The following is a 25,297-nucleotide window of genomic DNA, read 5'->3' as shown; positions in this document are numbered from 1 at the left end:
TAATCCCTCTTTTCTTCTCCCTCTCTACTATTTCATTTAATAGTCTCATTTGTTCACAAGAGTTCAATTATTGACTCAATGTTGAAGATTCTCAAATCTACTAATAAATTTCCCAGCCTCCAGTCTTGCATTTCTAATTTATTAAACATCTCAAATTGGATGTCCCCGAGACATGTTTAAAACTAAACTTGTTCTCTTTCTTCCCCAAATCCTCCCTTCTTCCTATCTTACTTATTGCTGTCAAGGACAACACTATGTGGACCAGTGATTGCTCCCAATCACACAGGACTACCTAGATATTCTCAAACCCTTGGTCTCTTTTACCACCCAAATCCAATCCATTGTCAAGTCTTAATGTTCACAACATCTCTTGCATCTACCCTGATCCCCCTTCTGTTTTTGCCACCAATTTGGTGCAAACATTCATCACCTCAAGCATGGACTATTCTAATAGCCTTCAGGGGGCCCCACCCTTCCTCAAGTCTCTCTCTATCCCGGGCCAATTCCCAAATGGGGAAATGATCTTCCTAAAATACCAAAATTGATCGCCCTAAAACCCAGGTTTGACCATGTCAAACTTCTATTTAATAAATTTCAGTGGTTCCCTATTACCTCCAGAATCAAAGATAAAATTCTATTTCGCTTTTGAATCAAAGATAAAATCCTATCTAGCTTTTAAAAAATTCATAACATGACCCCTTTCTTTTTTTTTTTTCCTTCTTTCCTTTTTTTCTTTCTTGTCTTCCTATATTTTATTCCACATACTCTCTACCTTTCAAGACGCTGTGAGCCAATGATACTGGCTTTTTTTGATGTTACTCATACAGGACAATCCATCTCCCAACTTTTAGTGCTATTGTTGGCTTTCCCCCATCCCTAGAATTCTCTCTCCTTTCTGTTTTGGGACTTTCCTGGCTTATTTTACTTCAATATCTGAGCAAAGGCCCATTTTCTGCAGAAAGTTACTGCCATTCTTCCTTAATCTTAAGTGTGTTCCTTCTGAAACTATTCCCAATGTATCTGGCCCATGCATCGTTGTTTGCATGTTTGTTACTGCATCCCTAGTACTTTTGGCACATATTAGACACTTAATAAATACTAATAGAATACTAATTGACTGGATTCACGGATTCAATGCCTTAGTTATACTGATTTACTTTTTCTTTCCCTTCCATGCTACTCCATTTCATGCCTCTATGTAAGGTTCTCCCTCCTTACACTTACCACGTAGACCTCTGACCTTCTTTCCAAGATTAGTTCAGATACTACACGCTTCAAAAAGACTTTCTCAATTTACCCAGTCAATGGAAGTACTCCATTCAGTGCGAATACTACATACACTTATTTTGAACAGGGTACATCCTTCCCCTAGTAAAAGGCAAGTTCTGTAAAGAAAGGTATTTTCTTTAGAAGAAATTTAGTGATTTCTAGAAGAATGCCTGTTATATAGAAGATTCTTAAAAATACATGATGATTGATTTCCAAAGAACCATTAGGCAGTTGTTGCACACTAACTTAGCAACTTTTATTAGATGCTTTCTATAAATATAGAAAAGGTGCTAAATAGCACCTTATGGAACACTTGGGTACGATACAAAAATAAATTTTCTCAAGGATTTCAGCAATTCTACCATCTATCAGAGGTACTGAGGTAAGTACACAAAAGTATAATTCAAATTAAAATATGTTAAATACATAAGAGGAGTATAAAACACTTAAAAGAGGAATGGCATTAGCTTAGCAGCAGCAAGGAAAGTTCCTTGAAAGAAAGAGCATTTGCCAACTATGGTAGTTCATGGCATCTTTGATACTAGGCAGGACTATTGGATCCTTCTTTTGTTATCATGTGAATCAAGGAATTTTGAGCTATGGTAAGGTAAAAGACAATAAAGAGAGGGAGAGGAAAAGAGGGAGGAAGGAAGAAAGAAAGAGAGTGAGAAAGGTAGGGAAGAAACAAAGAGACCAAGCATTTAAGTTGGTGCTTGGAGGAGGAATAAAATATAAAAATGATATGAAAAACAAATTCCCTTCAAAAGCAAATATATGTGTGTATATACATATACACATAATTTAAAATTTTTAACTATTTTGTTGCCAAATATTTTAAAAATTAGGTATCATCCTAATTAATCCAATTAAAATTGTGTCAGGTAGTTGTCAATAAAAAAGACTGCCAACCTTTCCCTAAGTCATTTATAATGTATGCATGCCATCTCAATCATCCATTTAAATAGTATAAACCAATCTACCAATAATCTATCATGTGTCAATAACAAGTATTTATTAAGCACCTAACAGGTGCCAAGACTTGACATATATTTGAAGGCAAAAATAATGGTATGATTTTGGGGGGCTGTGAAGGAAGGCACACAAGTTCTATGACAGGGTTTCACGGGTCATCTCAGTTATACTTCAAAGTATTCATGGATAATATTACAAGTGAGGAAACCCATTGGCCTTTGAAATTGAGCATCTAGAAAAATAGACAGAAAAGAAAAAGAAAGAAAAAAAGAAAAACGGAAAAATAGAAAGCTTAAATGATTCATATGACACCACAATTTTGAATATCAAACAAATTTCAACCCATGAAATAACCACATGTACATGGTTTAAGGGGAGCTTTGAGCACTTCCAAAAAAAAGGAATACAATGTGAAAGAACATTGTTTTGCTTTGTTTTTTTTAAAAGTAGATGAGCAATTAGAGAAAGAGTAACAAAGCAACAACAACAAAAAAGACCCATGAGTAGTTCAGCTACTCCAGTAAATGATTAGTTTTTATCAGAAACCTACATTTTTCCTAGTAATTAAAATTCATTTTGCCCAAGTTGCTATGGCAGCAGAACTTCACTGAACAATAAATTCCTCAAGCTCAGTCATGAATAATGCTGCAAACCTGAAGTCTTTATTTGGGGGGGCAGGGAGAAAAAGATATGATTTTTCCAATTCCAGAATGACTAACCAATTGCTTTGCAAGTTATAGCAACATTTTTTGTTCTCAGAGTCCTAAGGACTGTGGCTTTTCTCTTTGGGTTTTATTTCCTCATCGTTTTAATAACTGAAAACATTCTTGATAAGAACCATTTCGGCAGTGATGCTCACCTCAGGCAGATCGGCTCTGCTATAAATAGCACCATCTGCCATCTGTCTTTCTATTCTGGGGCTCGATGCAGTGCTGGCATTGTGTTCACACTTCACTGGTGCCAAGCCTGATGCTGTAGAGCCAGCAGCAACAGAAAATAATCGTGCAAGACAGAGATAATGAGGTGAAGAGCAGAAATGGTACTACTATAATTAACTGCTGTTTTGATATTCATCACTATAAAAGCATACATACACAATGGTGCTGAAAGGACCTGAAAGCTGGATTCAGCCTCTGCCTTCGAAGTGGTTGTATGCTGAGAATATTTTTGGAGTCCAGTGACTTCACATCACTGAGGATTAATTAAAATGTTAATAGCATAAGCAGAGTTAGCAATGTATGGCTGTCATGTAAGCAACAGAAAAAATAAAAGCACCATATTCGTCTTTCTACTAGTGATCAATGAGCCATTTCTTGTTAGAATCAGGAATATTTTTTCTGCACTATTTCCAAACAGGTATGTTTGTTTTAACAGTAACAACAACATAGCTGCATCCCCTTTTCAGATTTCTCAGTCTGAGCCCACATGTGACTGATTTTTTCTCCACAGCACAGACCTCCCACTCCTGCACCAAGTAAATGCTCAGCCAGTGTGGAATGAAATGTGCTGTGAAGCAAGAACAATTTGCTTTTAGTCTGGTATTCCCTGTCTAGTCCAGTGCTTTCTACAGAGGAGACAGACACTTCGTTTAATCAATGCAAATATGATGACTTAAGGATATCTTCTAATTCAAGTAAGAGCTGATCCAAAGATTTCAACCTCAGTAACTACTCCCCACACCTGCATAAAAATTAGAGCTGACAAACACTATCACCCTTAGAAAAATGCAAATTTCCATAAATAGGAGAGCCTAAAATCACAGGTATAAACCCTTCCCCACTGGACAACTCTGAGACAAGAGCTTAAGGCAAAAGGAAGTCAAACCCTGACAGGACTAATATATATTTAAAGTGTTCACACTGAACGAAACTAGGACTGCTCTTCCTACCCCTTACATTTAGAACAGCTCCCTCTATACATTCAACTTCTGTCTGCAACTCCCTCCCTTTTCCATATTAAAGAGAAACACATATGAAGTTACTGTCCTCTGTTGAGGTCAGCCATTATGGGTTTATCATCTTCTATTTGGACAGCTTCTTGAATTATATTGTGTCCCAGAATGCTCTTGCTCAATAACTGTAACTGCCTATTTAAAGGCACCTTCATTTATATGTCCTGTTGGCATTTTCCAGCAATTTTTACTATAGACATCCCTCAGATCACTGCCACAGTTTATTTCTAATGTTTTTAATGATAGGTGTTTCCTATTGCAATTCATATTACAATATTAGCCACTATTTTCAAGAAATGAACATCTGAAAACCACAAGTTCATTAGAGGAAACACAAACAGAACCATAATTAATGGGTCAGCACCACTCTGCTCAAATTCTTGAGTTCATTTCCAGGATAATATCCAAAACAGGCTCACAATGGTAGACTGTTTAGCCAACCCCTTTATAAGAACTCTATGATTTATCATAAATAGTAATTACCTTGGGATTTACAATTTTATTCAGATTAGTAATTGAATAATTAAATTACACCCCCTTCTTAATTGTTATGGCCCTCTGATAGCCTTTCCCCGCCCCAGAATTTATCATTCACTACTTTAATGGTGTTGGGGGTTTTGCTCAACTAGAAGTCAAGAGCAGGGTTTAAAATTTTATTTACTGTCATATTTCTACAAATCTATAATCAGGATCTGAAAAACTGATCTACTATATGATTCTTTAAAGGAGATCCTTTTTAAAGACGTGTTTAAATCTCACTTGCAAAAGATGGGCTTTCCTAATCTCCTGGATGTCAGTACTCACTCCCCTCTTCCCCATGACCCAATATCAAGTTTTACAAGATCTCTCCTAATAAAATATAAATTCTCAGAGGATTGGGACAGTTTCCATTTTATCTTTGTATTCCCACCACCTAGGAGAGTTCCTGGGATATAAGACTTACTGATTTATTAGCCTTTTGAAATATAAACTCAATACAGATGTTGTCTCTTTAAGCAAACAAATATCATTATAGAAAGAAATGTTTTATTTTTCTTGACTCCAGTGACTGCCAGTTGTCCTTTGATACGCTCTTACTTGAACATAGGGGATTCACAAATACTATTTTTGGTCACATTTTAAATTAAATATTCCAACAACAATAAACTCAGGACTAAGGAAGGGCTCATAAGTTTTAGCAGATGCCAAAGTAGGCCATGATACTAAAAAGTTAACTTCAGTGTAAATCTGACGCTATGGATAGAGTTCTATGGTAGGTACTTACAAAGGAAACAGAAGATAAGACTTGCTTACAGGAATCTTATAGTCAAGTGAAAAATGCAGAATAGCATTTCTATAGACCTTTAAGTTTTACAAGGTGCTTTCATTTACTGATCTTCAAAACAATTCTGTATCTGTGATCTCATCCAAAGATGGAGTTTGCAACCCATCTGTGTATGTCCAAGCTGTCCAACTCTTGACCGTGTCTTAAAATAATTGCATTACAAAGGACCAGTTCAACATGCCAGAGAGTTTCACTTTACATTCTGGGTCAGTTACAATGGTTGTCCACCAGCAATCCATTACCATGTGATCAACCCAACTTTTCTTCCTATTATATAATTTCTTGATGACACTTTTAACTTCTGTTTTTCTTGGAAATTTCTTATTAAAAATACAATAATCACTATTTCTATTTAAACACAAGGAAACTAATTTGGAAGGCAAAGAGCTGACCAATAAGGTAGTTTCTGAAAATGGATTTGGGATTTTTGAACTATAGCTTAAAACACAGGGATAATGACAGATTCCTGGCAAGGGACGGGGCATACTTAACAAAAGCTGGTAAAAATGTATTCTTTGATTATTTTCTAAATCTGACGAAAAGGGCTTTAAACTACAAAAGCATGGGAGGAGAGAGAAGACTGCCTATCTCCCAACTTAGAAACCAGAAACAATAGCTACAAAGAAAGAAAAAGAATAGCAGTTGAGATATATAGAAGTTTGCAAGGGACAGAATCTGAGACAGAAAATAATAGTAAAACCCTTGGCTTCATATGTCTACATAAAAATGCCCTACTTTTAATTAACATACAAGTCTCAAGTAACTTGAAATTCTACCAGAAGAAAGCAAAGTTGATCTCACAAGTACCACTACATTTGGTGGGAAAAAGAATATGACATATAATCATGGCTGGGTAGACCTTATTAAAATATATATACATATATATATGTATATATTTATAGATATTTATAAAACAGGTAAGAGGCATATATATGTGATGGGGGTAGCACTGTATATTAAAAGCCTACTCATATGAGGAAATTCAAGAACCAGAGAAGGGTGGTAGGATAAAGATTATTTGGGTGAAGATAAATCAGGGAAGAATCTCAAATGATTTTGTCACTAGAGTCTACTACAGAAAACCTGGACAAAAAGAAGAAATAAATGAAAGATTTGAGAAACGTATCATAAGTCTGATACAGAGACAATAATGAATTTAGTAATAATGAAGGATTCCAATCATTTAGACATCTAACAGAGTTCTCTCTTTACCAAACGCAAAATAGATAAAAACTTCTAAATTTGATTGTGTGATAATTTCAAACTTCAATAGGTAGAACAACAAAAAGCAACAACTTGCTAGGTAAAGGAGTAAAAGAGGGGAATATTAAGAAATTAAAGTGATGTAAAAATAGGAGACTATCAATTAAAAACTTTTCCAAAATGTTATAATCTATTTGTAACCACTATGGCACGATGCCTTTCATATGATTAAAACTATGGCTCTTCAGATACTGTAATGTTACTTTATTTTGCTGTGTTTATCAGAATTATAGGTAATTTAATATTTCAACTTCAATTTAAGTGATTTATATTCCATTCCCAGATCTATCTACACAGCTGGTTGTAAATGGTTGGAAAATAGGGTAGAAGAGTATTAATAATTAGTTTTTTCATTTGAGGTATATTTGGAGGGAAGGTACAAAGAAAATAAGAACCAAGGTAGATTTTTACAAGACAAAGAATATATTAAATTCTTCTAGAATTAGAACAGATGAATGTAATGGGCTGAGGTTTGAGTTGATGCACTGAGGTCCCAAGTTCTTGAGGCTAAATAGTAATTGGGCTATACTCTATTAATATACATGATTGGATAAAGAATGGTCCCTGCCCACTCTCCCTGTAAGTCCTGATGTGTTGTATAGGAAATGATGATTTTGGTGGGTGGAGGCAGAGAGAGACAGGAAGAGAAGCTGGGAGAGATTGGCCTGGGGTCCATACTCCTAGCTGCTGGTTGTGTGGCTGCTGGTCCAGCTAGCTTCTTGACTCAGCTGCACACATTGCTATTGCCGATTCTCTTCCACCTCCGATTCTCTTCCACCTCCGATCCTTCTTCACTGAGAATAAAGACTGATGATTTTCCCCTAACCTGAATTCCTGCCTCCTGCTGATTTAAAAATACACGGTCTTCACAGATGAAAACAGCATTCTGACCTATAAGCATTATATGTAAACAATAGAAGTTATCAGTTTGCATTAAATAAGTAAGCTTGGCTACAAACCACTGATATTTGTATAATACTTTCAAGTTTTCAAAGCACTTTCATATATAGTATTTTGTTTGTACAGAGGAAAAAATATGCAGCATAAAATACTATAGGAGAAAAGCAGTATTATTTGAATCAAGGAAATTTTTACTAAAAAGATCCCAAGACTTCTAATATAAAAATCAAACTGATCAATCAGTAAGCAATTAATAAATGTCTACTATAAACCCAGAGTACTTAATATTAGGCAATCAAGAGGTCAGTCTTAATTGTGGTTCATCTGTCCACATGGGGTCTCATAACTAAATATGGGGATTGAGAAATTATGATTTATTATAAATAAATGTTTTATTTGTACATTACTTCACATATCTAGGTATCTGGAGTCACATAAAAATTTCTCAGGCAAAAAGAGATTGCGAGTGGAAAAAGTTTAAGAGGCCCTGATCTAGAAAATATTTGAGACAAAAGGAATGAGAATAGAAGATTACCTATCTTGCCATCAAAAGATCAGTAGTTATTGAAAAATTAAAAATTTCCAAGTTGGATTTCACTTTGTTGATATTCTTTTTTCAACACTAGTATAAGAAAGAGCTAAATAGAAGAATATGAATCTATATCCTACCACCAGCGCTTGCTTATATGATATGAATCTATATCATTTACAATTAGAATTGTAGCTGGGAATTTCTGAACCTACAAGGGAAAAAAAATCCTGGAAACAAGTTTACAAACCTAGGATTTTAGAATGAGGAAGGACCCTTGCATCTAAAGAAATGTACATTATTTATATGAAGCAAACATTTTGGCATGTCTTTTTGAAATCCCATTCCCTTTGACTTCCTCTTGGATGAGGCTCCAAAAATTATTCCCTTCTTTGGCATTTATAATCTTTCCTTTTCAACTGACTCCTCATCTGCCTAAAAACCATCACTGCAAAGCTATAATTCTCAGTCTTCAACACGACTCTTTCCTTACAATCTTATTCCATTCTAACCACTCAACTGAAATTGTTTTTTCAAATAATCACTTAACCATCAAATCAAAACCCTTTTTCCCCCCCAAGTCATGTTCTTCTTGGCTTATCTGTAGCATCTGACTGTTTATTACTTTTTCCCCTTTCCTTAAATTACCTCCTACCAACATTTCTCTGGCACTAACATCAACTAGCCCTTCCATTTTTCTAATTGATTCCTTCTCTTTTTCTTTTCGTAGATATTCCTCAAGTTCTATCTTTAATCTCCTTTCCTTAACCAAATACCCAAGAATTTGTTTTTTAAAGGACATTTTGAAAAAGTATACTTCAATATAATCATTTTCTTTCTTAATCCTATAAATGTTAAGAGGTTATATAATAAGAAAATTAAGGAAGCTTGGAAAAGATTACCTGCCTACATGTAGAAAGAGACATATGAAAAATATTGAAGTCCCGTTAGCGTGAAGGCTATGGAGAAGTCAGCCGTGGTTAACATCACAGCAGATGTGGGCTACGGAGGAGAAAGCAGTTAGGGTGTCTGAAGTGTAGTGTATTGGAGGAAAAGGCCTGTAAGGATTTGGATGATTAGGCATACTCCTAATAGAAATCCAAAGTTCCATCAGGAAGAGATGTTAGATGGTGCAGGGAGGTCGATGAATGAGTGGTTAATAATTTTTAAAAGGGTGTGGGTTTTACATAGATTGGTCATTAGTTTTTGTAGTTGAATTACAACAATGGTTTTTCATGCCATAGGCTATGGTTAGAGTCCATACTAAAACTAATATGGAAATGATGCTTGTTTTTGTATTGTTTTTGTTATTAATTTTTGGGTTTGTTGCTTTTGCTTCTAAGCCTTCTTCTGTATATGGGGGTTTAAGTCTTGTGGTTAGTTGGGGTTTGGGTTGTGCTATTGTTGTAAGTTTATTGGTCTTAGGAACCAAAAATTTTGGTGCAATTACAAATAAAAGTAATTAACTATTTATTAAATTCTTTTCTACTAGTGGCCATTATTATACTTACTTTCCCCCTAATCTACAATATACTTCTCCCGCACAAAACCAGCAATTGCCCACTACTATGTAAAAACACAGTCTAACTAGCCTTCTTTACTACCCTTCTTTCATTATCCCTATTCATCCATTCGGGACAAGAAGCCACAATTACAAACTGATAGTGATTCTCAATAGATACATTCAACCTAACAATAAGCTTTAAGCTAGACTATTTTTCCATCATCTTTATCCCCATTGGATTGTATGTCACAAGATCCATTCTAGAGTTCTCAATATGATATATACACACCGCTTTTTCAAATACCTAATTATCTTCTCATTCACCATAATCACCCTTGTCTCTGCAAATAACCTATTCCAACTTTTCATTGGATGAGAAGATAGATAAGGAAGTGAATTTAAGACTAAACAAGAGGTTGAAAAGAATACAAGAAGTAAAATGTATCATTTTTATTACATGCAATTAAAAAAGTTTAGCACGAAACAAAATCAGCACAGCTACAATTAGAAGGAAAGCAAGAAACAGGAAAAAAATTACAAGTTTCTCTAATAAAGGACTCGTTTAGAAAATATACAATGAGCTGGAACTAATTTATAAAAAAAAAATAAGAGTCATTCTTCATTTGATAAAAGGTCAAAGAATATGAATAGGTAGTTTCCAGAAGAAGTCAAAGCTACTAATTGTCATACAAAAAATGCTCTAAATCATTAATGATTAGAGAAATATCAATTAAAACAATGCTGGAGTGCCATCTTACACCTATCAGATTGACTAATAAGACAGAAAAAGACAACAATACATATTGGGGGGATGTAGAAAAATTGGGACACTAATATACTGTTAGTGGAGGTATCATTTTGGAGAAAAATTTGGAACTATGCCCAAAAGGTTATGAAACTGGGCTACAAAAACCCTCTGACCCAGCAATACCACTACTAATTCTATACCCCCAAAGAGAGCAAAGAAAAAGAAAAAGATAGACATATCCAAAAAAATGTATAAGCAACTCTGTGTGGGGGCAAAGAATTATGGCTCAAAAATTGTGGTATATTATTATGATGAAATGCTATTGTGGAGAAGAAATGACAAGCATGATGACTTCAGAAAAGTCTGAGAAGACATATGAATTAAAGCAAAGTGAAGTGAGCAGAATCAGAACACCGTACACAGTAACAGCAATATTGTAAGAATGATCAACTGTGAAAGATATAGCTACTCTGGGGAAAGGGACCTGTATGTGCATGAATGTTTGTGGCAGCCCTTTTTGTAGTGGCTAAAAACTGGAAACTGAATGGATGTCCATCAGTTGGAGAATGGCTGAATAAATTGTGGTATATGAATATTATGGAATATTACTGTTCTGTAAGAAATGACCAACAGGATGATTTCAGAAAGGCCTGGAGAGACTTACACGAACTGATGCTGAGTGAAATGAGCAGGACCAGGAGATCATTATATACTTCAACAACAATACTAGATGATGACCAGTTCTGATGGATCAGGCCATCCTCAGCAACGAGATCAACCAAATCATTTCTAATGGAGCAGTAATGAACTGAACTAGCTATGCCCAGAAAAACAACTCTGGGAGATGACTAAAAACCATTACATTGAATTCCCAATCCCTATATTTATGCACACCTGCATTTTTGATTTCCTTCACAAGCTAATTGTACAATATTTCAGAGTCTGATTCTTTTTGTACAGCAAAATAACGTTTTGGTCATGTATACTTATTGTGTATCTAATTTATATTTTAATATATTTAACATCTAGTGGTCATCCTGCCATCTAGGGGAGGGGGTGGGGGGGGTAAGAGGTGAAAAATTGGAACGAGGTTTGGCAATTGTTAATGCTGTAAAGTTACCCATGCATATATCCTGTAAATAAAAGGCTAAAAAAAAAAAAGATATAGCTACTCTGATAAATACAATGACCCAAGATGATTCCAAAGGACTCATAATGAAAATTCTTAACTACCTCCAGAGGGAAAAGTGATGATCTGAGACTCAGACTAATACAATTTTTTCATTCTATTTTTCTTTGCTTTTTCCCAACCCCACAACATGCCTAATATGGAAACGTTCTACATGATTGCATGATGTAGAAATGGTATTAAATTGTTTGCCATTTCTATTGTGGAGGAGCACCATAGCATATGCATCATAGCAAAATAGAGAGAGAGAATTTAGAACTCAAAACTTTAAAAATGAATACTAAAAGAAATCAATGAAAATCATATATATGAATTTTATGCATTTTAAAACCTATTGAGAAGGAATCCATAGGCTTTGTAGGCCAACCAAGAATCCACATCTGTCTCTCTCTATCTCTTTGTCTAACACACTCTCTCTCTCTCTCTCTCACAAACACACACACACACACACACAAAATGTTAAGAGCTTCTGCTCTTGTCCCTGGCTCCCTGGGGTCATCTATTTATTCCTATGACTTCAATGATCATGTCTATGAAGATAAAACCCAATTAAATTTCTACACCTTTGATCTCCTTCCCAAACCCCATCCAAAACAATATTTGTCACCTTTCCTCTAAAACCAGTTCTTTCTCATGCCTTTACCATTTCTATTAATATCATTTTTATTTCTATCAGTCACTGAGGCTTAAAAATCTTGAGTCATCTTTAACTCCCCTCTTTACCATTGTCCTTACATCTAAAACCAGATCAAGTTAAATATACAATAACAATAAGAGGAGTTAAAAGTAATTAGCTCCTATTTTATTTCTTTTTGGAAAACTTAGCTTCAGATGGCAAAGGATAGAATCAAAATGAATGAAGAAGCTAAAAAATCTATTGTCAATCACTATGAAAGAATTACCTACTTTGAAAGAACTGAAGTCTCTTAAAGGATTTACAGATAGAGATTGCTGAGAAAGAGTGGAATGAAGCAGACATAGGAAGACAGTGGGATGAACAAGGTTATACTTACTCTGCCTACCTCTGCCTCTAGCTCACTCCAGGCCTCCCTTTACTTACTGACTTAATTGTTATGAACAGTCTTTGCTGAGCTTCTATCACCTCCCCAGCCGACTGGGCTACAATAAACATCAGGATCAGGAACATAACACTCTGCTTCCAGGTTCATTCCTAGTAGAATTTTGCCCATATCTCAAGTCTTTTCTTAATGAAATTCATTTCTTTATTTTAAAATATTTAAGGATAAAGAGGAACATGTTTCATGAGAGGAAGGTAAAGGTTTAGAAGAATAAAAAGTTAAAATAAGGAAACCTTAACAAATCCGAAAAGGGATTTCTCTGATCCCATGCACCGTAGCACACCAGGCTGCTGCTCTATCCTCCTCTTGTTCCCAGAGACTATCCTGACTGTTGTTCATTGTTTCCATGACACTTAGCTACCCATCTCACCCTCTGCTTTCCTCTTCTTTTACTTTCAATCTTTCCTAAAATCAGGATCTTTTCCAATGCATGCTGTTTTCTCATTATGAGGACAATTTAAGCTTTAGCTTCAGTATTTGATCTTCCAGTGACTTGTCTGAATTAATTTCTTTAAGTATTTAAACAGCCTTTACAATAATTTATACAGACTAGATAAAAGGCTAGGCTTATAATGTAAATGCCACATCTCTGTCTAAGGTTTTTCTTTCTCCAGTCTTCTAAGCATTGGTTACTTTGTACATAACAGGTGTTTAATAAATGTTTGATATATTATGTTAAAGGTACTTTAGATAATTTAAAAGAGCTAAGGAATATTGTCTTTAAAATAAAATTGAGAATCTGGAATTAAATGCCTTTATCTAGCATAGAAAGTTATGATTATATAGAATAAACACAATAGACTAGCTCCTAGTCTAAGCAAAGCAATGGTACAGGAATTAATAGAGACATATACTTTCAAATGAGAAAGAAATAGATGCTGTTAAGAAGGCAATTTTCTTTAGCAATAATGGAACCTCAACAGCCTTTAGACAATACTAAATGTTTACAATTAAGCCAGCCTGTTCTAGATTGCACTAATTCAAAACAATGAAAACTAAATTAATTAGAAAGTTAATATTTCAATTTAAATGAAATTCAAATTGTGGTCCTCCCCTTCCCCCCAACACTATTAGAATAATTGTAAGTATTCTGGGCTTGTTTTTTCAATCTGATTAAATTTCCTGACTTTCCATCAAGTCCTCTGGGTAATCTCTCCCAGCAGGTTTTTCAATGGCATGGCAGTTTCTTTACTTGCCTAATCATGCTCTAAAGTATTTCTAGATTATCTTTAATGAATGATAACCTAATTTTAATTTTAATAAAATAGGAAAAAACAAGAACTCCTTCATTATATTTAAATACAGTTAAAATGAACTCATGAGAACCTAAGATTTGCCACTTTAAGCCAATGCTTCTAGTCCAGGACTCTGTCTGCCTCTAGCTGTGGTTAATAGCTGGCATCAGTAATAGTAAAAGAGGAAACTGAAATATATCCTAGTAATAGCAATACTAATGGCAATCATGCTAACTCTTGTTCCTCAGTGCTTTCTGTAATAATAATAAGCACAATGACTTGAGTGTTTGACATATCATATTATGTACAATATCTCATTTAACATTCACAACCATCTTAAGAGACAGAGAATGCAAGAAATGTCATCTTCAGGTTTGAGATACAGAAGACGAAGTTCTAAGAACTAAGTGATATGTCCAAAATTCCAAGCAAGGTGAGTGGGACTGTAATGGAATTCTATTTGCCCTGAGATGTGTACTCTGCACACTCTAGCCTGTATAGAAAGCAGCAAGTGAAGGAACATAATAGCCCTAGAAGACAGGAAGTAGTATACTAATTTTATACAAAGAGACAAGCTGAGAATTTTAATATTTGAATCATGTACACTTAAGTAGCAAATTCCTGACTCTAAAATAACGTGCTGTCTTATTCCCAGGCAATTGGGAATCATGTATATCAAGTATACATGTTCTTCGAAAGAAAGGTCAAAAGAAAACCAAGGGACAGCTAGTTGGTGCAGTGGATAGGACGTCAGCCCTGAAGTCAGGAGGTCTAAATCTGACCTCAGACAATTAACGCTTCCTGGCTGTGTGACTCTGGGCAAGTCACTTAATCCCAACTGCCTCAGGAAAAAGAGAAGGACAGGACAGGAGAAGGGGAAAGGGGAAGAGGGGGAGAGGGGATAGAGCAAAATTTTTACAATGTACCTGAAGTCACATTTTCAGAGCACAATAATTCCAGTGGTCCAAGGATAAGTAAATAAGCCCTTCTACTTTCTCTAATACTCCATAAATCTGCAGGTCTATCATAGCAAGCTAGGAATTTGATACGCTGTAATGTAATATCAACACTTCTGTTTACCATTATGACTATCCCAAATTTATTTCAATCTACCTTTTAGAGCAGCTAGGTGACAGAATGAATCAGTACCAAGCCAAGTCAGGAAAAATCATCATGAGTTCCAATCTGGCTTTAGACACTTATAAGGTAAGTGATCCTGGGCAAGTCACTCTGTCATAGTTCCTCATTTATATAATAAGTTGGAGAAGGAAATGACAAATCACTATAGTATCCTTGCCAAGAAAATCCCAAATGGAGTCAAGAATAGTCAGGCATGGCTGAAACAACTTTTTCTAACGTTAATATATGTTATTCCCGTTTCTACACTCTTTGATCTAGTCAAATAAGCTTTCTCGATACTCTTTACAATCATAGGAAAAAAAAAAACAATTAATACAGACAAACATGAATAGATGGTATGATAGCATCAATTAAGGAGAACCTTATAAAGAAACTTTATGCTGAATTGAAATCAAATTATTTGATTTTTGATTGTGTGTGTATGTATGTTTTAATTGTCTAGGCAAATTCCTATACACAGAGAGCTATCACTCCTGCTTTCAAATTTATGCACTTTTGTAACCTAATTTAATTGTTAAATAATACATCTTTCAATAAAATTTTTTCTTTTAGGAAAAAAATTTACCTGCTTTGGCTAGTTACCTTAATCAAATTCAATGAACATTTAATTACTATAAGAACAAATATTATTTACAAATCTGCCCTAATGAGGATGTTCTAAAAAATAATGAAACCTAATCAATCATACATGCAAAAACTTAATATTTTTATACATGCAAAAAAGTTTTACATCATTTAATAAAATAATTTTAATTTTTTGCATGTATTTTTATATTATGTGCAATACATTAATTAGCATTACATTCTGTAGATATATATTACTTTCTACATAAACATATTGGGGGTACATGCTAAAAAATGTTTGATTAATGGGGGCCCAATCAAGAAAAAAAGGATACAGCCTTTATCACACTAATTACTCTGTGCTGCTTCTTCCCAGAAGATGTGTGTGTGTGCTTGTAAACACACACACGTAATTTAGTGATTAATCTAGAGATGAAAATGGAGTTCTCCCATCAGAGAAACATGAAATTTGAAGAATCTCAGAAGCCATCCAGGCCAACTCAAATCAAAATAATCCTGCTACACCCTATCTGATAAGTGGCTGCTCGGTCTTTGCCTAAAGACTTACAGGAGGAAGAAGCCACTATCTCTGTCAAGGTAGATGAGTCTACTTCTAGACAAGTTTTATCTTGAAGAAGTTATTCCCGACATAAAGCCTAAATTTGCCTCTTTGTAGCCCTTTGAAGCTAAATAGAATAAATCAAATACTTGAAAGCAGTAGAATGATACCCCTGAGTTTTCTCTTCTCCTGGATAATTGTCTCTAGTTCCTTCAACCGAGCACACCTATATAGCATTCTTACTCCATTTCTTCACCAGACAGATAGATATAGATATAAAATTTTATTTTACTTTATTTTTTTTTTATTTTTATTTTTTTTGCTGAGGCAATTGGAGTTAAGTGACTTACTTACCCAGGGTCACACAGCCAGGAAGTGTTAACTGTCTGAGACCACATTTGAACTCAGGTCCTCCTGACTTCAGGGCTGGTGCTCTATCCACTGCACCACCTAGCTGTCCCAACTATATATACATATGTGTGTGTGTATGTGTGTGTATGTATGTGTGTGTCTGTGGTGTGTACACACACACAGGGAGACACAGAGTTGAGCTAGGGATACTACTGAGGGAAAATACACAAAGGTTAGCTGTGATTATGGTGAAATAGATGTGGGACATGTAGGATAATGGAACTCGTCATGCTATTTACTGGGTGATTACATAAACCTTGGGGTCATGCTATGGTCTCTTGTTTTTGACCCTCTATGTTGGACACTACTGAATTAGTAAATATGTGTGAGGGGTATGAGTATGCATATATGTATTTATGTGTGTGTGTGAATATACATATTCAGCTTGGAATTCTGAAATAAAAATATCAGTATCACTGTATCAATATAGAGCTAGTCATCTCAAATAAACACATTTTTTAAAAAGTAGAAGGAAGAAACAATGATGTTTCATTTATGTACCAGATGGACACTAATAAATTCCAACCTTCCAGGAGCATAGAAAAAAGGAAAAGGAAACTCATCTCAGCTGAGGGGAAAAAAAAAAAAAAAAACAGGTGAGTTAGTCTTTATTACATAGAGATTTCCAAGCAAGGACTCAGTGTTTTGATTGTAGGGTACTAAACCTGCCATTAAAAGAAAGTAGCAAAGCAAGGGGTATTTTTTCATTATTCTCCATGCTTTAATTACCTTTTTCCAACACCATCTGAGGCTGGCTATTTTTAAACAGAGATTTTCTATCCAATGATGCTGTAATTACCTTACCCTGAAATAGATTCTGTTCATCCCTATTTATGTAATTCTCTGAACATTTAAAAATTACCAATAGATTTTCTTTTAAAAAGTAAGTACAGTGCAATTTTCCTCCAATCCAATTAAAATCCAAATTCCAATTTGCCAGGAATACAAAAGGAATTAAAATGAATATACCAAAAAGGGTACTATTGGATATGTTACAAACAAATAAATCTTGTTTAGTTATTCCTAAAGAAGAGCTTCAATCATTTCCTGTGACAGAATACATTTGATGTCATTGTTAGTAGTGTGAGATGGGATTAAACAAGGCAAATTCAGCTAGCTTTATGAGGAAACTATATAGTTCTCTTTCTAAAAGGAACATTCATTTCTTCGAGGTATCTTTGGTCAAGATCTGTCTCACAGATGCATTACTAGAAATAACATTTCTGATGGATGATACTATAACAATTCCCCCAGCACTCTCAGGAGAAAATCTCTTTCAGAATACAGGACTAGTTATTGGGTAGGACATACAATTGCCAATGACATGTGAATTTATCATGTGCCATCAAACCATAACTAATTTATTTCTGGCTGTAGTTTCATTTAACTGAAGAAGCAGTCAACACCCTCCCAGAAAAGAGATAGAAGAAATGATGGAAAACTAGCAATAAAAAAGCAAAAAAAAAAACAAAAAAACCATAAATGACCCCTTGGGTTTCACAATAACAACAAAACAGAATAAACTAAATAGAAAAAGAGGAAGCATAAATAAAAAAAAACCAAGTACTATTTGTATATGTATACACATGTGTATATAAGTGTATGTATATATATATATATATATATATATATGTACATATACATATATAGAAAGACAGTGAGAGAAACAGAGAGTATAGATTTAAATTAACAACAAATGCAAATTAAATATATGTCAAATATAAGGGATAGTATAGTAAATCTTCATATCCATTTCATAGAATCTGCTCTCCAGTGAATCAGATTTAAGAAAAAATAGGATACTTTAATAAACAAAATTTGACCCTCAGAGGACCCCTCAACTATATGGAAAGAAGAGGGCTAGTCTCCTCCAAAGGGAAGCAAGGCACAGAATAATTTCATAAGCCTTGGCATATGTCACAGAAGAGCACTGAGGAGGAAGGAAACATTTATCAAAACCCCTTAAAAAAGCCTCATCCTTTCCAACATAGATGTGACCCTGAGATCTGTGGGGCTCTGAAATTAAGCAGAAAAATCCAGTACAAAGTTGGGAAGGTCCCAAATACAAAGATGGGCTGTAGATCTGACATTCAAGGATTAACAAAGTTAAATTCAAATTGGCTACAGGGAGATTAATTATTCAGTTGTGGAAATTTTCAAAAACTATCTAGTAAGTTACAAAGAAATTACAAACTAGAGGCAATACTCATACCAAACAATACAAGGATCTTCAAATTATTGAAATATTCACAATATTTGTACGAGTATTATATAAACTCACTCTGGGCATCAAAACCCCCAAAACAATGAGCAAATGAGGCTTGGGTTGGGATTTCTTACTGGCCACTCAGTGAGAGTCAATTATTTGGGCTTAAAAGTCAAGCACATGAAACCAGTGATGCTAAGAGGCAGAGTGAGGACAGAGAGCATTTCAGGAAGGATTTTAGTCACTATAAAGGTATGGAGTCTGAAGATGGAGTAGATAGCATGCTCAATATGGAAAATGTCTCAGTTAAAATCTTGCCTTAGATTAACTGTGTGACCCTAGGCAAGCCTCTTAATCCTTCTCAATCTTAATATCTTTTTCTTCAAATTTTCCTCTAACTAGGTTCTCTCAAATAAGATACAATGTGCAAAGATATTTACAAATGTTAAAATGTTATATAGACACTATCATTATTTTCATAATCATCATTACATTATTGAAAAAATATTTCAACAAATAGGGTTATCCAACAGTAGAATTAGATTGCCTTGTGAAGAATCAAGTCCCCTCACTGAAGATTTTTTAAGAAGCTAGATATGTTGGGTATGCTATGCTGGAGATTTCTTTTATTTTGAGTTTAAAAAGATGGCAAATCCCCTTCTTCTGACCAAAAATTTTTTTGATTCTATGAGTATTATTTTACTCAATAAACACATTAAATTCATGCACTAAATTTGTAAATTACTATACTAGATGTTTGGGCTTGTTACAAATAGAATAAAGGAAGTCGTTCCAACTTGTAAGGAACACACATTGTTTTGGACAAATACAGTATTTGCTCAGTCAGATAGAATATAAGTTATCAGATGAGAAAGAGAATATAAGACTGTATAAGTTTGGGCAAGACACTTAACCCCAACTGCCTCACCAAAAAAAAAGGGGGGGGAAGGAATCAGGAGGAGGAGAAAAAGAAAGAAAAGGCGGAGGAAGAGGAAGAGGAAGAGGAAGAGGAAGAGGAAGGGGAAGGGGAAGGAAGGGAAGGGAAGGAAGGAAGGAAGGAAGGAAGGAAGGAAGTGAAGGAAGGAAGGAAGGAAGGAAGGAAGGAAGGAAGGAAGGAAGGAAGGAAGGAAGGAAGGAAGGAAGGAAGGGGGAGGGAGGGAGGGAGGGAGGGAGGGAGGGAGGGAGGGAGGAAGAAAATAGAAGGAAATGGAAGGAAATGGAAGGAGGGAGGGAGGGAGGGAAAAGGGAGAGAGGAAAAGAGGGAGGAAAGGAGGGAGAGAGGAAAAGAGAGGAAAGGAGGGAAAGGAGGAAGGAAGGAAAGAAGAAAATGAAAGGAAATGGAAGGAGAGAGGGAGGAAGAAGGAGGAGGGAAAGAGGGAGGAAGAGGAAGGAAACAAGGAGAAGGAAGAAGGAAAGGAGGGAAGAGGAAGGAAGGGAGGGAGGGAGAAAGGAAGGAAGGAAGGAAGGAAGGAAGGAAGGAAGGAAGGAAGGGAAGGAAGGAAGGAAATGGAAGGAGGGAGGAGGAAGAGGAAGGAGGGAGGGAAGGAAAGAAGGAAATGGGAAAGAGGCAGAAAGAGGAAGGAGAGAGGGAGGAAGGGGAAGGAAGGAAACAGGGAGAAGGAAGGAAGGGAGGGGAAAGGAGGAAGGAGGGGAAAGGAGGGAGGGAGGGAGGGAAGAAAGGGAGAGAGGGAGGGAGAAGAGGGAGGAAGAGGAAAAGAAGAAGACACTCAACACTTCCTATCTGTGTGAACCTGGGAAAGTCACTTAATCCCAATTGCCTCAGGAAAGAGGAGAAGGAGGAGGAGGAAAAGGAAGAAGAGGAGGAGAAGGAGAGGGAGGAGGAAGAGGAGGAGGAGGAAGAAAAGGGGGAGGAGGAGGGGAAAAAGGGGAGAAGGAGGAAGAGGAGGAGGAGGAGGAAGAGGAGGAAGAGGGAGAGGAGGGGGAGGAGGAGGAATTATTATTTCTATATTAGGCATGAGGTTGATGTTATTCTTTACATTTTTCTCTTATTTTAAAATCCTAATTGGTATAACCCAAAGAAATAGAAAACAAGGGAACATTTAAGTATGAATACCGATAGGAAAAGTCAGAGAAGGACAAAAGGCACAAAGCTATACTGAGTGAGGCACAGGACAGACACTTCAGGAATAAGGAATATTTAGGATAAAAAGAAGGTCCTTTTGACCAAGGAAATCGATTGCCTAGTCAGCAGATATCAAAACAACTCAATTTTATCATAAATAAATTACAAATAAAGTTCTTATTGGGTTTGTTTGTTAAGCAAACAACAGGGACACCCTGATGTTTAAAGATTATTTTAACAGTACAGAGAGGATGGACAGAAGAGAAAAGAGACTTAGAAAGGTAACAGAGGAAGACCATGGTAAAGTACTCTAAGCAAGAAAAAGGTCAGAAGGAACTGAAAGCTACTTATGAGAATAGAAAAGAATAAAATGGATGGAAGATATGGAGGTGAAATCTACAGAATGTAGGAAATTACTGGATATGGAGTGAGGGAGAGGGAAAATCCAAGGTTACAAATCTCAGAGGTAGAAATTGTTTACTTTATCTGTTCTGATTGAGAAAATGAAGGTTAAGACAGTCATATTTCACAGCTTTACAAAAATCAGTCTTAATCAGCATTTTTTAAGTGAATAAACAAAAATCAATATGCTAAACGAGAATATCTTTCCAGACCTGATTGAGAATTTTTAAAAAGAATGAAATAACTTTTAAAATCATATTTCTAAATTTGATTAAAGTAATAGTCTTATTAACAAGATCCGTAAAACAAGTCAAGTCTGCAAGGTAAGGAGTTGATAGGCAGTTTGTGTTCTCCTCAGAGAGAAGCTACAGTAATCACCCCACTGTTAAGGCCTCAGAGATGGAAATCAGTAAGAACAGAATGCATTTGAAAGCAGTCAGCACAGGGGAACAAGTGTCAGGACATATCTTCCAGGCATTAATAGAAATGCATATAATCAGAAATGAAGCACTGGGGACTTCTAGTCTGCTTATAATCTGGAAACCAAACAGCTCCTTCATTTACAAAGTTAATAACAAAACCTAGTTACTGGAACCTTTTGGTCATATAACAAGATTTGTAGATTTTGGTTTTTGGTAAACAAAAAATAAGTGTAAAAAATAAAAGTTAATGACATGATACTTCATTAAAATCAATATTCTAAGATTCTGACTGCTAGAAATTCTTACTTTGTCCAATTTAATTTACAGATAGGGTTATAAAAACAAAGGAAACAAAAACAAAATTTTCTTCATTTCATTAAAACCCTCTAAATGGAAGATACTAAGGTAAATATAATAATAATAATAAACATGTATCTAAAGCTTATTTTTTACGTGACAGGCCCTGTGATAAACATTTTACAATTATCAACTTATCTGATCCTCACATGGGATGTAGCTGCTCTATTCTCTCCATTTTACAGATGAAAAAACTGAGGCAAATAAAGGTTAAGTGTCTTGCCTAGAATCAAATGATATTTGTCTCTGGTTATTTCCATGTATTTTTTTTCTAGTTTGTAATATGCCTCTGTTTTCATATATTTCCCCCACTAGAAGTAATCAAAATTTTAATTCGTTAAGTCAGTCTTTTAAAAAAATAAAATCTAATATCTATAACTAAAGAATTCCAAGGTCAAATAACAGAGGGGACATGTCAAGTTATACCAAGTATATGCCATTCCTTTTTGGATGCCACCTTTGCACTAGAGAACACGATGGAAAGCAATATGAGGAGTGAAAGTTCTTAAGATTACATCATATGAGGAAAAGTTGTCGAAATTATTGTTGTGCTACAGTTCTCTTATTATCCTGCCTCGGTTTCCCTAATTGTTTTGCTCAATCCTGTAAAACCTCCCCTCCCTCTTAATCAGAATATTTGATAAGGATAAAAGATCTTATATTTTAGAATATCAGAATGCCTCTCCCCATCCCAAGCTATCAGAATATCAGATATCATCTTATCAAAATGCCTCTTCCTATCTCTGGGGTGCCTCCCCTCATTATGTCATCCCCATCTCTGGTGGCTCACCCCACCCTATCAGAGTCCTGTTCCCATTCTCAGCACCCTGACTCCGCCCCTGCCTTGGTCTACCCCCGTGTCTGAGCTACATGTATATATGTCATTGAGAACTCAGATTGTTTGCTGGATTTTTGGAGATGATAGTCTCATTCAGCCCTGAGACCAAACTATGGATCCATTTAGTCCCAATAAATTTCTCCCTTTCAAATAAAATATTAAATATCTCAAATCTCTATCTTGCCTCAGATTCTCTGGCATTACATTTTCCTGAGAATAAAAAGACCCAAGATAAAAGATGTTATCCTTAGCTTTTGTAGTCTCGGAGGAATCAGACTTAGAATTATAAATCAAAGATTAAAAGCTCCTTGGTTCAATTCCCCCAGTCTCCCCATTTCACAAATGAGGAAACCAAAGTCTAGAAAGAATTTGCACAAAAAATACTCAGATTTAAGAAAAAGGTTAGTGATTTGAGCCCAGTTCTCCTGAATCTTCTGTACTAATAGGACTTTTTCCGGTTGACCTCAAAGGGCAGATAAAGCAGCAGTGTGCCAATAAATGGAAAAGAGGAAAAGTCAGGAATAATGTGAGAATAATTCTCCCAATGATTAAGAATTGTCTAATGTAGAATGGGTCATCAAATGTGGGGAGATACATTCCCCCACACAAAGCAAAAGCCAGAAAACTTTTAGTTAGCTATGTGGTAAAGGGATTCCTTATTCATGTATTGGTTAGTCCCTGAGACTCAATGATGAAACTCACTGGCTTTCATCCCATAATGCAACATGACACCCAATGTTTAACCTACAAATAGTCAGTTTTCTGACTTTTTTTGTTCTAATCTTTTTCAAACTTATCAGCCTCAGCTGATAGAGGACATCAGGTACTATAGGGCTGGAGTTTTAATGTGTTATTCACCTTTAGTTATTTCTATATAAGGGATGCTTTTTTTTTTTTTTCAGTTTGTAACATAAGTCCATCCTTTGTTTTTAATTTTTTCCCCAACTGTAAGTAATCAAAATCTTAATTCCTTCAGTCAGTCATTTAAAAAATTAAATATAATTTTACAAAGTAAAAGAACTTCAGGGTCAGTTATACAGGAGACAATACCAAAAACTGCATCTTGTCTACCAATGGAAAATCTCAAACTGATCAATCACTTGTTCCCTAAACTTCAGACCCATTGGATTTTCTCTTTATATTTTCCTAATTATTACAGCTCATTCATTGTGCTTCAACTCTGCCAAGAAGGGAGAGTGATATATGTTCTCCTCTCAAACTGATTTTCTCCCCAAGACTTTAAACCCAGAAAAGTTAAAATCTCTCTCTATTCTCAGGTGCCCAAGTATAGTTAGTTCTACATGCAACTTCTCTTATTCTGTTTCTTTTGCTTATTATTACTGGAAAAAAAAAAAAAAAAAAAAAAGTAAGCTCCTTTTTATATGGTTGGACCTCTTAAGATACATTTTTTTATCTTGACTTTTTGTGGGCTTTCTCTTTTTTCCCCCTGCTTCTGATAATGGCAGATGACCATCACACATTTGAAATTAGCTTTCCTCAAAAACAGATTTTCATATTACTTCAAAGGCAACTCTGTTCTACCACAGAAAAAAGATACAATTACAATGCATATATGCTGAGAGAAGTTACATTATCACAATCTGGAATTTGTCATACTTGCTCCTATTTACAAAAGCATAAAAATGAAAAAAAAAATCATTAGTAGGACTAATTTATTTAACTGCAATGTCCTCATTGTCTTGATTTAGTGTGAAGTGAAAAATGATTACTAAGTTAGTCTTAGTTTTGATTTGAATAGAGGCAGCACACTAATTGGTTAGAGAGCTGGCCTTGGACTAAGGAAGATCTGGGGGTGTTGTGCCACAGTTCCTTTTTATTGTCCTGCCTCAGTATTCCTAAAGTGTTCTGCCTCAATTTCCCCAAATTGTCCTACCTCTATTTCCCTGAATTGTTCTGCCTCAGTTTCCCTGGTTGCAACCCTCCTTTTCTGCTTATTAGAACTGAGATAATTAGGGCTGTGGAGATCTGACATTCCAGAAGATAAGACTCCAGATATCCTATTTCAAATACCTAATTGACATTGTATATAACTCTAAGTTTCAGATTTCCTGGCTCTAAGCTGGACACCTCCTTAACTCCCAGTTTGTAAGAATTTATGGTCTTACCCTCCTCCCCCCTTCCCCCAATCTGTCAGAACTGAACTGATGGTCCCTGCCTGGAGATTCCTGCTTACTAGAGTTTGGACTCCACCTCCCCCACCACCACCACCTTTGTTTAGCTACCTGAACTAAGAGCTATAAATATGTCATTGAGAGTTCACATTGGTTGCTGGATGCTTCCGACATCAGCCCCAGCACAACCTTTCCCTGTCAGAAATCCAAATAAAATATT

At 35.5% G+C, this 25,297-nt stretch overlaps 1 protein-coding gene across 2 annotated transcripts in view; it reads right to left on the bottom strand.

Annotated features, from left to right (window-relative positions):
* RABGAP1L (RAB GTPase activating protein 1 like) overlaps positions 1-25,297 on the bottom strand; it is a 697,071-nt gene that overhangs the window by 365,400 nt on the left and 306,374 nt on the right. The window lies entirely within an intron of this gene.

The sequence above is a fragment of the Sarcophilus harrisii genome, chromosome 4 (assembly GCF_902635505.1).
Source record: "Sarcophilus harrisii chromosome 4, mSarHar1.11, whole genome shotgun sequence".
Lineage (NCBI taxonomy): Eukaryota > Metazoa > Chordata > Mammalia > Dasyuromorphia > Dasyuridae > Sarcophilus > Sarcophilus harrisii.
The sequence above is the reverse complement of the archived record's forward strand: the minus strand, read 5'-3'. Positions and strand labels throughout refer to the sequence as shown.